At 37.9% G+C, this 12,395-nt stretch overlaps 1 protein-coding gene across 2 annotated transcripts in view; it reads right to left on the bottom strand.

Moving 5' to 3' along the window:
- The window catches only part of LOC106080163 (tachykinin-like peptides receptor 99D), a 211,742-nt gene that overhangs the window by 69,804 nt on the left and 129,543 nt on the right, over positions 1-12,395 (bottom strand). The window lies entirely within an intron of this gene.

The following is a 12,395-nucleotide window of genomic DNA, read 5'->3' as shown; positions in this document are numbered from 1 at the left end:
AACTCAAGAAGTTTTCTTTTTTACAAAGCTTATTATCAATTCACTCTGTCTGTCTGTCTGTCTGTCTGGTACAATTTTTGTACACGTTGTTTCTCCCAAACCCTATCTCGGATCAAGTTGAAACTTTACACACTTATTTATTGTACAAAGCAAAACATGAATCAACAAAAAAAATTAACCAATTAGTTTATCAATTATTAGTAATACGTTTTTTTTTGTTTGGTATCGAAAAAAGGGAAAGAAATGAGTCTTATTCGGAAATATGGCTATAAATATGAAGTTTTCCCTCTCATAACGTTTTACACTCGTTTTGTTTACGTATAAAAAAAAAGATTTTTCTTGCAAAAAATGAGATGAATGGGGGTGAGTTCTTAGCCTTTGGTCCATGCACTGAAAAAGCCCGCAGACCGTAGCTTTTGAGGGAGAAACGTGCCCTTATCCATTGAAGGTATTAGGCGGCTGACTAGCTTGCCTATGCCTAAGGCCATGGTTTACTTGCGATCTATAGGGTAGATGATGTTAAGGCCATCTGTTTCTTTGGTCAACGGTTAACGAGCAGGGTGTTATGTGGCCAGCCCAAGTACCAACCGCCTTTATTTTCCCCAATTAAAGTCAGGTACCCATTAGAATGGGGTGGACTCAGGGACGCCATTGGAATTCCGAAATTCAAAATCCCAAAGTTCAACGAGATTCGAACCCAGGACCACAGATTCAGAAACCAAGCGCTTAACCACTCAGCCACCGTGTTTTAACATATATCTTTCATAATCCTGAGACTTGAAGATAATCCCTTACGTAATAAAGAAAAACTTTGAATAATTTTATTTATAAGTCTAAGCAGGTAGTAGAATGTTTAATTTCCTAATGTGATCACGTCAGCCTCTGCATATAAATTGCACCCCACAAGATTCGCTGACGTAATTTATACAAACTATACATTATTCTCTAGCACATATAAATATCTCAATCGACAAAAGCTCTCTATGCAAATATTTCAGCACAAACTTTATATCTATATTGATGTAGATCTATCTAGCTTTAGAAAAAAACGAAAATAAACGAGCCTTGGAAAGAGGGCTTGCGTTTTCGAATAATTCCAATTTTTTACTTTGACAAATTAAAAGCCAAGAAAGTGGGCCTTTCCCACGCGTGAACAATCTGGCAATGGGATTTCATGGTTGAAGGGACAACATTTTCCCCAATCCTGGCCAACTGCTATTGGATTGGCCGTGTTTGGAATTATCAACAAGTGGACAAACTTGGGAGCGAGGGGTATTTTTTTTTTCCTCTAGATTTCTTACAGCGATTTCCATATTTTTTTTTTATCTCTACATTACAGACACTTTTAATACACTTTTAATATGCATAATTTATTTGATTTCATTTGGGTTATATTATAGAAATAAAGGCAAAGACACACACAAACACTAGGTACCTCGACAAAATAACGCTGACAAAATAGCACCGACAAAATAGCACCGACAAAATAGCGCCGACAAAATAGCGCCGACAAAATAGCGTAGAAAATAATAGTCATTTTGAAAGAAAATTTTTTCAGTCATTTTGCAGGAAAAACTTTAGATAGCGTAAAACATAAATATGCAAACAGCAAGCAAAAATTATAATAAGCTAAAATTATTAATTTCAAAATATCCCATTTATTTACATTCCAAAAGTTGTACTTTGAAAACAGGCAAAGATACTTGTCAAATTTACACACACACACACACAAACTTTCTCTGGTGACCGATATAGTTGTCCTCCCAATAGTCATACAAACTCCCTACAACATCTGGCCGAGCTTCATTTAATTCGCCCAAACACTATCACATTACACAACACACACATAAATCTAGCTAATTAACAAAAAAGTCTGGCCAATTGCTCTTAATAACGAAGTGTCTCTAATGAATTCAGAAATTTGAAAATGTATCATTATTAAAACACAATATTCTGATTCCATATCTCTATGGATGGCTGCCTGGTCTAGCGAACCCTATCTGAACCCTATCTGAACCCGTCTCAGAGGGTATAATGGCTGTTATGTTTTCTTCAGTCCTGAACGAATGTACAAAATTTATACATCAAACATTTTTTTTACTCATTTGAGCTATTGATTAATGGCGATGTCGTCGAGTGCAAAGATTAAGGATGAGTACAGTGTTTCACATGTCTACGTAAAGCCAGTTGTGACCTGCATATTTATCCACATCTCGTGCAGACAAAGCCGTTGTCCATCGGAGGTCTTTTTAATTTTTTTCCCGTGTTCTGCGCATGTCTTCAATAAAAACTTTCCTTTGGGTTCTCAAATGTGAGTCCCGCGGCCTTTTAATGGGTAGATTAAATCTTTTAGGTCAGGTGGCCGAGTGTTGAGTGTGTCGGGTTTGAATCTCGGTGAAAACTGGGATTTTGAACTTCGGAATTTTTAGAACGTCCTTGAGCCCGTCTAACTCTGAGGGGTACCTGGCATGCGTTAGGGAAGTAAAGGCGGTTGGTCATTTTGCTGGCCACTTGACACCCTCGTTAACCGTCGGCCATAGAAACAAGGATCAGCTTGACATAAGTTGTCATAAACTATCCCCCATAGATCGGAAGTTATGAAAAGGAGTATCTATAATTTTCTTTTTTATTTTCAACTTTAAACACATTCACTTGTTGAGGTGAATGTTGGATTGTCGTATCATATTGACAAAACAAACAACAATACAAAACACTGTCTTCGCTTGGCGCCATTGTGTAATCACGTGGTATAGACTAGCAGAACTGGGTGGATGAAAGCGCCCTCTCTTCATTATTTTGTGTGAAAAGATTTTGTTTCATGTGGGTGGGGCTTGATCTAGACTAAATATATATAAATATATACATATACATTTACAAACATAAAAACGCGTTTATTTAGGGAATGAATGATTAAAGACAAGGCATTCATTTCTGTCTCTCTGTGGCATTTTACGTCTCGAGAGACGATTTGTCCCCTCGCAATTACTCACGTGACTAAAGAGGCCAATCCTTGATACACAGCATCTCGTGAATATATACATATGTTCTATTATTATCCCCTGGCAGCAGGCGGCTTCCGAACGAGGTAGCTGAAGGTTACTTACAAAGCCCGAGGGATACATATTGGAGACCATAATAAAAGAGTAACTGAATAGACCACCGCCGAACAACGATCATGTCTGCGCTGGATGTGGCAAAATATGTAAGTCGGAGCTGGGACTGCGTGGCCGCGTGAAATACTGTACTCCTCAGTCATCTCCAGACTCGAGGAAAAGCTTTAACAAGCTTCAAAGTAGTTGAAAATGTACATTTGAGATTATAGATTTAGATAGATTTACATTATAGGCTATAGATTTAGATAGATTTACATTAAAGGCTATAGATTTAGATAGATTTACATTAAAGGCTATAGATTTAGATAGATTTACATTATAGGCTATAGATTTAGATAGATTTACATTATAGGCTATAGATTTAGATAGATTTACATTATAGGCTATAGATTTAGATAGATTTACATTATAGGCTATAGATTTAGATAGATTTACATTAAAGGCTATAGATTTAGATAGATTTACATTAAAGGCTATAGATTTAGATAGATTTACATTATAGGCTATAGATTTAGATAGATTTACATTATAGGCTATAGATTTAGATAGATTTACATTATAGTATATAGATTTAGATAGATTTACATTATAGTATATAGATTTAGATAGGTTTACATTAGAGACTATAGATTTAGATAGATTTACATTATAGACTATAGATTTAGATAGATTTACATTATAGGCTATATATTTAGATAGATTTACATTATAGTATATAGATGTCAATTTACATTATAGACTATATATTTATAGCCTAAACATATAGTTAGATCTACATTATAGACTATAGATTTAGATAGATTTACATTATAGGCTATAAATATAGATTCTCAAAAAGACGTATTATTTCTGTCATAGCACAATGTTACCCTAATAATCGGTCACAATATATCGTTTAACGATTTAGAAAAAATGAGTAGCAGTAAAAGTAAAGTTTGTAGCATTAAAATTTAAACATTTTACAAATACATAGAGCTAGATTTGTGGAAGTCGTTACAGGAATAGTTTCTGGCAAACACTCAATTACTTAATGTAGAATATGGCAGATTTTATTTTCTTAAGATGTTTCATAAGAAAATAAACACATTTATATACTTATAAGAGTTGTCTCTCTGCGCCAGGATTTGAACTACGGCTATTAGATTCCCAAGGTAAAGATGAACTCAAGGCTCTCCTATTCTCATATGCATGTATTAAAATAGATTTTAATTTCATTCATCGTCTCGAAAGTGATATCTCTGACATTTGATACTAGTTCCTGCATTGATTTCAATACTTTGAGCACCATTGATCTCTGGTAGTGTTATTAACTTGTTTACCACATAAAATCGCCATTTCTTATCCCCAAGCTTCGCCACTTTGTCCTACACGTTGGTAATAAAAGACCTTTCTGAACTAAGTGAAGAAGGAGAGGTAGAAGTGGGATCTTCAGGGGTGAGTTGATAGGAGTGGGAAAGCCGCCATTTAAACATGAATTCAAAATGTAAAGGCGCTACTGATAATCTGATTTCAACCTGGCGAATATCTAGTTAAAAAAACTAGCAATAGATACTTTTGGTCTTCTTAAAGCGAACCTTTTTATTCATTTAATTTAAATATATGACTGGGTTTTTTTTTTCATAAACGTACACCGTTTTTAAAACATAACTGAAAAGTTTTAATAAAGTATTATACAGGTGTTTAATAATGTACAACATATTTTCAATGTATACGAAACGTGACGTTCACATGATGACGCTCACATGCAATCTCAGAGCGAACATTGTAACTAAAGTATGTGTATGCCACCTAAAAACTTCAGTATTTCTCTACTACTGGCCAGTAATCTCATCATTGTTCACTGCGACATTGTTCACTGCGACATTGTTCACTGCGACATTGTTCACTGCGACATTGTTCACTGCGACATTGTTCACTGCGACATTGTTCACTGCGAAAATGAGCTACAAATCTACGCCCCTTGTACTAGATCAAGTCTTTTTAAATTCCTTAGTCCACGAGGTCCTTGTTCTTCATTCAAGGCGTATCACAAAGGTGGGGCAAGAAAATAACAAAGACTTGTAAGACATCTAGTCCGTTCTCCCTCCTTACAGCGCCCTTAACTTGTTTGCCCTCGCACCAGCAGATGGACATTTGTTTTGACCACTATGTATCCATACCCAACCGAAAATGTGTTTCCTAGGACCCAAGGGCTAACTTAAAGGGGTGGGGGGGGGGCACTCCGGTCACCCAGTTACCACTCATTAGATTAGTCTCAATCTGTCAAGACGAAACTTTGTATGAAGTAATCCTGCCTCTCGTCAATCGTATTGGTCAGTTTTCACCCGAGGACAGACCACTACGTGTGCGGGGGTGAGTAGAAGGGTGGAGTTCGCTGTGTAATCAAAACTTTTGAAGGTCAAGGTCTAATTCAGTCTGAGTGCCTACAGTTATTACATCTAGCAGAGCTGTATGAGTTGAAGTGAGCTATGCCACAGGGTTCAAAGACTCAATCATGCGTAACAAATTTACTTTTATAGCAACTCACTCCCACAAGCGGATCATGAACTTTGGAGTGGGGGGGGGGGGCGATTTTTTTCCCAAACCCTAACCCTAACGCCCAGTAAACCCTAATCCTAAGCATAAACGTGCGTACAACACACACACACACACACACACACATATATATATATATATATGAGAATAAAATTTCTCAACCTTCGGCGAAAGACAAAACAAATGGTGCAGCGCTATTATAAGATTATTTGGGTTTAGAACTCATCTCAATCATGACTCTTATACTGTAAAATTTCATTTGAATTCTAACTTTTCCAATGCAAAGTCCTTCTTAAAATAATTATGATAAATTAATGTGAAATTACATAAACTCTGTCTGGAAATGGGAGGGGCGGTAGAGTGAAAACGATTAATCCTCGCTCCATTAATAATTTCTGCTAAAGATTGCATTTAGCATTAAAGAATAGGGGTGGGGCGACTCGATATAAGAATTTAATTTATAGTATATATAAATTATATTAGTGACAGATTTATTTTTAACTTTGTAATTTCTTAACTATAATACAAAAAGAAAAAGTATTGGTTTGTCCGATGGGGGGAAGGCGATCTTATCTTATATAATACAGACGTTACTTCAAAAAAGAAGATGATTACGTCCTACGCGTCATGCATTCAGTCATGCATATTAACCAATGACTTAAATTCTGCCAAGTCACTGGTTTTCCTGGCTAGATCAGGCAACCCATTCCATGCTCTAATAGCACTAGGGAAGAAGGAGCATTTGTACAAATTTGTCCTAGCATATGGGACGAGGAATGTGCATCTATCTTTATGTCTTTCAGAGTATTTTATTAAATTTTGTTTTTGTAGGCCTATTTGAAGATTATGGTTCAGTGTTTTATGTATAATCGAGCATAAAGGTCATAGAGAAGTATAAAGGTCATAGAGGAGCATAGAGGTCATAGAGGAGCATGAAGGTTATAGAGGAGCATGAAGATCGTAGAGGAGCATGAAGGTCATAGAGGAGCATGAAAGTCATAGAGGAGCATGAAGGTCATAGAGGGGCATGAAGGTCATAGAGGAGCATGAAGGTCATAGAGGAGCATGAAGGTCATAGACGAGCATGAAGGTCATAGAGGAGCATAAAGGTCGTAGAAGGGCATGAAGGTCATAGAGGAGCATGAAGGTCATAGAGGAGCATGAAGGTCATAGAGGGGCATGAAGGTCATAGAGGAGCATGAAGGTCATAGAGGAGCATGAAGGTCATAGACGAGCATGAAGGTCATAGAGGAGCATAAAGGTCGTAGAAGGGCATGAAGGTCATAGAGGAGCATGAAGGTCATAGAGGAGCATGAAGGTCATAGAGGGGCATACAAATGTTAAGCTTTAACATAATAAGTAAACATAAAAAGTAAGATGTAGTCTTTGTTCTCATTTCCGCAGTCTTCGCCTGCCTTCCACGGTATCAGGTCTCAAATGGGTGTCCTCCGACCATCCAGCTGTCTCATCGCGAAGCTCTTTGCTGCTGGACGTAACGAACTAACAAGTCTGTTCTTGTGAATGGCGGCGCAATACTCGTTGTTTGACAGTTGCGCTGCGTAGAGGGAGGGGGGATGACCGTTTTCCAAAGATGATCTTTCTGACGCCCTTAAAGGAGGAAGGCATCACTGAGGTCTTTTAAAAAATGTTTCCTAGACCTCAGATGTCATCTTGCCCTCACTGGCATATAGGAATATCCAAGCAAGAAAAATTCTGTCTTAAATAGTACTAAAAAAAATATTTCTCGAGTCTTCTAGACGCATATATTATCAGGATTCAGACATGTCCAACTTGCCAGCTACGTCTGTGTTCCCGTTGTCTTTTGTCAGGGCATGGTTCCGGTTTAGTTGTGACAAGGGAGTGTCCCCGTTTTGTTGTCACTTTCTTCAATTCCTCCTCTTCCAAACGGATGGTGTCCGACATTCAGTATATTGAATGTGACGCGTAAAGCCAGGTCACTTCCGGTCAGTGACAGACAAAGCCGGATTGTGGAGGTGGAGCTGTGACTGTAGAGGTCAGATGTCAACATTTTCCAGCTTTCTCTGTGACAAAGGCGGGGCGTGATTCGTTCAAACGGGCACGTTTTTTGAACGTTTTAAATAATCTTTCTCTAAGGGCTGAGCCAACATTACCTTTTTTTTCCTTGTTGATGTTAGGGTCATCAAGACATCATATAATCACCATGGTTACTAGGTGACTAGGCTACTGGTTGATCTACTATTTAAAAAGTACTGCGACGAACTGGTATGCTCCTAAATAAGTGGTTTAAAATGTTTGTAAAATATTTTTACATGTTTCGGATGTCCCTTCAGATTTTGATAATAATTACGTCCTAGCCCAAACCTCCCACAGGACGACGGAGGATGGTGGCTGTCAGGGTTAGAACCCGGGACTATCGAAACCATTGAATAAAGTCCAGAGCGCATACCAGACGACTACGTCCATTTGTAACATAGGGACGGAGTGGAAATTTCATTTCATCTGTTTCTATCTCAAAAACACGTTCATAGTTTGAGGCTCTGACAAGGGAGGGACATTATAAAGCTCGGCCTTAATTACTATACGTCTATTCAACTAGTACCTTCGTGGAAACTGTTAAAGGGTGAAACCTGGACACGGATCTTGAAAACGGCTCTAACGATTTTTCTAGAAATTTGACAGTCGATGTGTATCGTTGGGAAAGGACTTACTAGCTCGTTGGCCACTCTGTGAGAACTCTACTTTGGTCGTTATAATTGCTTAAAGTATAAAGAGAAATTAATTTAAATTTGGCAGAAGAACTAGAAACTATTTACCTTGAACAGAACATACGTCTTCGGTATCTCCGCATGTACGTATTATATTATTCAAATTAAATTAATGTTTTAAAGAACATTTTGTGCATTGTCTTCTAGGTATAGAGCTAAAGGCCTAACATTAGAATACCATAAAGTCTAGTAGATTCATTCATTTGTTTAACCAGGATTCTTTCTCGGTAGAAAAGGGGGGGGGGGGATGAGTCTGGGTTAAAAATGTCCCATTGTTTTTTAATCTAACATTCATGAGTTATTAAGAGAAAAACAAATCGCTCTATAAGTTGTATAACGGCAGTATTGTCATTTTAAAAAATTATCTGTTAAATTTTTTTTTTCTTGTTTTTGTAGCAGCTAAGTTGAGTAGCATTCGAAACTTCGTCTTCAAGTCTCCATATCATATGCCAGAAATGTCCGCCCACTAAAACTTCTCCCACCCCCTCCCGTTTTTACCGCCATCAATTAAATCCGACACACATTTTCTAAAATGTCAAATACATGAAAAAGACAATGTCACAGGTCACTACTTTGGTCTCCGTACAGAAAATGTTATTTATGAAGCCCAACTGCTTTGGTCTCCGTACAGAAAATATTATTTATGAAGCCCAACTGCTTTGGTCTCCGTACAGAAAATATTATGTATGAAGCCCAACTGCTTCGGGGTCAAACGAAAGTTTATATGGAGCCAAGGAGAAAGAGAAGTGTTAAACAATAGTAATTATTAAAAAAAAATCTTTTAGGTTAATATGACACAACGACGAGCAAACAAATGTCCCAACAATGACACATCAATAGGATGTTGAAAGAAATAATGGTGATGGCATGACATTTGCTCAGCGCGGATTTGTGTAAGCGGAAGTTCTGAGCAGTATTTATGCCGAAGTTCACATTCATCTTTTGAAGACGCCAATGAAAATGAACTTAATTAATTGATAGAGTAATGTGCTTGCGTTTGCGAGTCTTGGACGCCGACTGCAGAGCTAGAGAGGAAGATCCTAGCAATGGAAGCTAGAATGGTTCCTAGCTACAGAAGGATCCTTTGTATCACTTTGAAAGACCGCACCACAAACGAAGAGATTAGAGACGGGGTTACTACAGCGAGTTGACCCCATAATGACCTGCTAACTCTTGTTTAAAAAAAATAAAATAATACGGATACATGGGTGTAGCCAGGATTTTTTCCCCCTGAACGAAAAGGGGGAAATAGTGGTGGGATAAAATTGTCCTTTTTAAAATTATTTCCATTAGTTATTGAGAGCGAAGTCATCACAGTGACGGAATAATATCTGCTTTAATAAGGAGATGGAGAAATCGATAAAAAAAAAATAATAAAAACATTTTATATGTTCATTGTTAATATTTATATATTAATATTTATATTAAATAAATTATAAATAAATTATAACTTTTATATAGCGCTACTTTCATGCTTATAGCATGCTTTATCTCGTTTCTGGACCAGTTGGGATGGGGGGCGGGAAAATGGGGTATCCGGGAGAAGGTTTGCCGTGCTGCCTTTAGGCGCTCAGTAAACACAACTCTGCTAAAGTCGGGTCTGCGAAAGTGTATGGACCACTGTAGCTCTTACAGCACACTTTGTTCTTATAGAACGTCCAATTGGCTTCAATTCGAGGAGTGAGAGAGGACACATAATATTAGTAGTGCACGAGTGTTTTCTTTTTTTATTTGCTTCTGTTCATGCAGAACAATTACAATACAGTCTAGAATGTACTTACGTAATGTAACTACGTCATGTTCTATGTTTTGTAGTAAAAATAAGGCCCACAGCTTAGAGGCGGATATACAGTGTTATTATCGTTACAGAGTTATAGACGGATGAGCCCTTTAGCGTGATGAGCTGACGGTATATATATATATATATATATATATATATAGTCTATCCTTACGGCTAAAGGCCCCGCGCATGACGTTCGCCCAGGGCCCCGCGCACTGATAAGGCGCCCCTGAGTTCGAGCTAGATGAGTTTAATAATTTCTAACAACTGTTGAAAGCTCTGCATGTGACCGCAACGGGTTAGGGTTTGACTACGTTTTATATACACTGTCAAGAACAAGTGGCTTCCCCTTGGCCTGTCGGGAGTCACGGACAGACGAGAAGAACATAAAACACTGTTTCTTTTTTCTCCCCGACAGAGGGCGCGCTGTGAGTCAAAATTTGCGAGTCCTCAGATAAGCTTTGATTAAAGATGGACAATCCTCAGGAAATAGTGTGTTAAGGGGTTTAGGGGTGTGGGGGATGGGGTGGGGGCGAATAATGTCACCCTCTTTGTCCCTTTCAGGTTTCAAATACAATCTTTTTTTTTTTTTCTGTACATCAGCTGATGTCGCCATGCCATGATTATACAAAAAAAAAATCTTCCACACACACTCACAAGAACACAAACACACTCGTGACGCTAAGTCTGAGAAATGAACGTGCACACAGGTTGATGACGTCATCGCGTTTTTAAAAAAGAGAGATCCATGCCGTACAGTCTATGTTCACTCCCTTGCACAATACCTGCTCATGTCTCCCAAAATGAATGTTTTGGCCGCTTTTGTCCTATTCTAATTGATGACCTTTGAGCACATCAAGGACGCCACATTATTTCTGGAGCTCCATTTATATCTATCGGAGCCTCCAGGCATACGCTAGTCACAGTAATCTCCCATTTGTTCAGATTTCCTTTTTTAAATTCAGGCTTACATTCTTTAAAAGCAAAGAAATACAGTCACGGAGACAAAGAAGAACAAGCGGTATGGGGAAATGTGTGGAAGCTTGGAACCTAGAAATGGAAAAGTTGAAAACCTAAAAAAAAACGTAAGGGGAAAAAAAAGGAAGATTGGGCCTGGGGGGGGGGGGGATTTAGTAATTAATTGGCAAAATAAACAATGTCAAGGACACTTTATTGAAAAAAAAATCAGTGCTGCCAACTAATAAAAATCACGTGGTTTTAGATGATCGATTTAATGCAATCGTTGTACGGCTGAAGATGAATCATGTAGATAAGGTAAAGAACTGATGATTTTTTTAAAAAGACAAAAAACGTGGGTATATAATCAATACAGTGCTTAAGTAGTCCACGAATCCTCTATTACATGTACTGAACTTGATAACACTACATTGCAACAGACTGGATTTGTTTTTGTAAGTCACAGTACCAGATTAGGTTGTAAATTAAGGTAGATAACTCTGGAATTGGAAACAGTAATGGAGTAAGGTTGTGTATATGAGGATTTATTTACAGAAATATTTTAAATGAATTTAATTTTATGTTCTCTCTCCTCTCTCTCTCTCTCTCTGACTATGGTTCTTTCTTAAACTCTTTCACTCTCTTTTTATCTGTCTCTGTTTCCATCTCTATCCCTTTGTGTCTGTCTCTCTCTCTGTGTCTGCCTCTCTCTCTCTCTCTTTTTCTCTCTTTGGGTCTGTATCTCTCTAACACTATGTCTCCTTGTTAAACTATCAGTCTGTCTGTCTCTCTCTGCCTGTCTCTACAACTCTTTCGGTTTCTTTTTACTCACTCTTTCTCTCTCACTCTCTCTCTCCAACCCCTCTATTTCTTTCTAATTATCTCTGCGGCTCTGCCGTGTTCACACCGTTTGTTAAACTATATTTCTAAAAGATCATTTCCTTGGCCATTATCTTTGACTAATCTTGACATACTTTACAACCAGCCGACACTAATGCACTCGCTTAGACTCTAATGATTTGCTCTACACTCACTTCAAAGCACACACACACACACATTTAAGCATTTAGTTTTGTTCCTGTTAGTGTAGGAAATATCAAGGCCTGGGGCAAAGCGCCCTCGTTATTTCTCCTATATTTAGAGACTGCATGTCACTTTAAAAATACTCTTTTTTTATACGTACAGTTGTGAGACACGGGGCGAAACAACCTGGCCATGTTGGAACTGAGATCCAGTTATGCGACAAGTCTCTTTATAACATAG

The sequence above is a fragment of the Biomphalaria glabrata genome, chromosome 2 (assembly GCF_947242115.1).
Source record: "Biomphalaria glabrata chromosome 2, xgBioGlab47.1, whole genome shotgun sequence".
Lineage (NCBI taxonomy): Eukaryota > Metazoa > Mollusca > Gastropoda > Planorbidae > Biomphalaria > Biomphalaria glabrata.
The sequence above is the reverse complement of the archived record's forward strand: the minus strand, read 5'-3'. Positions and strand labels throughout refer to the sequence as shown.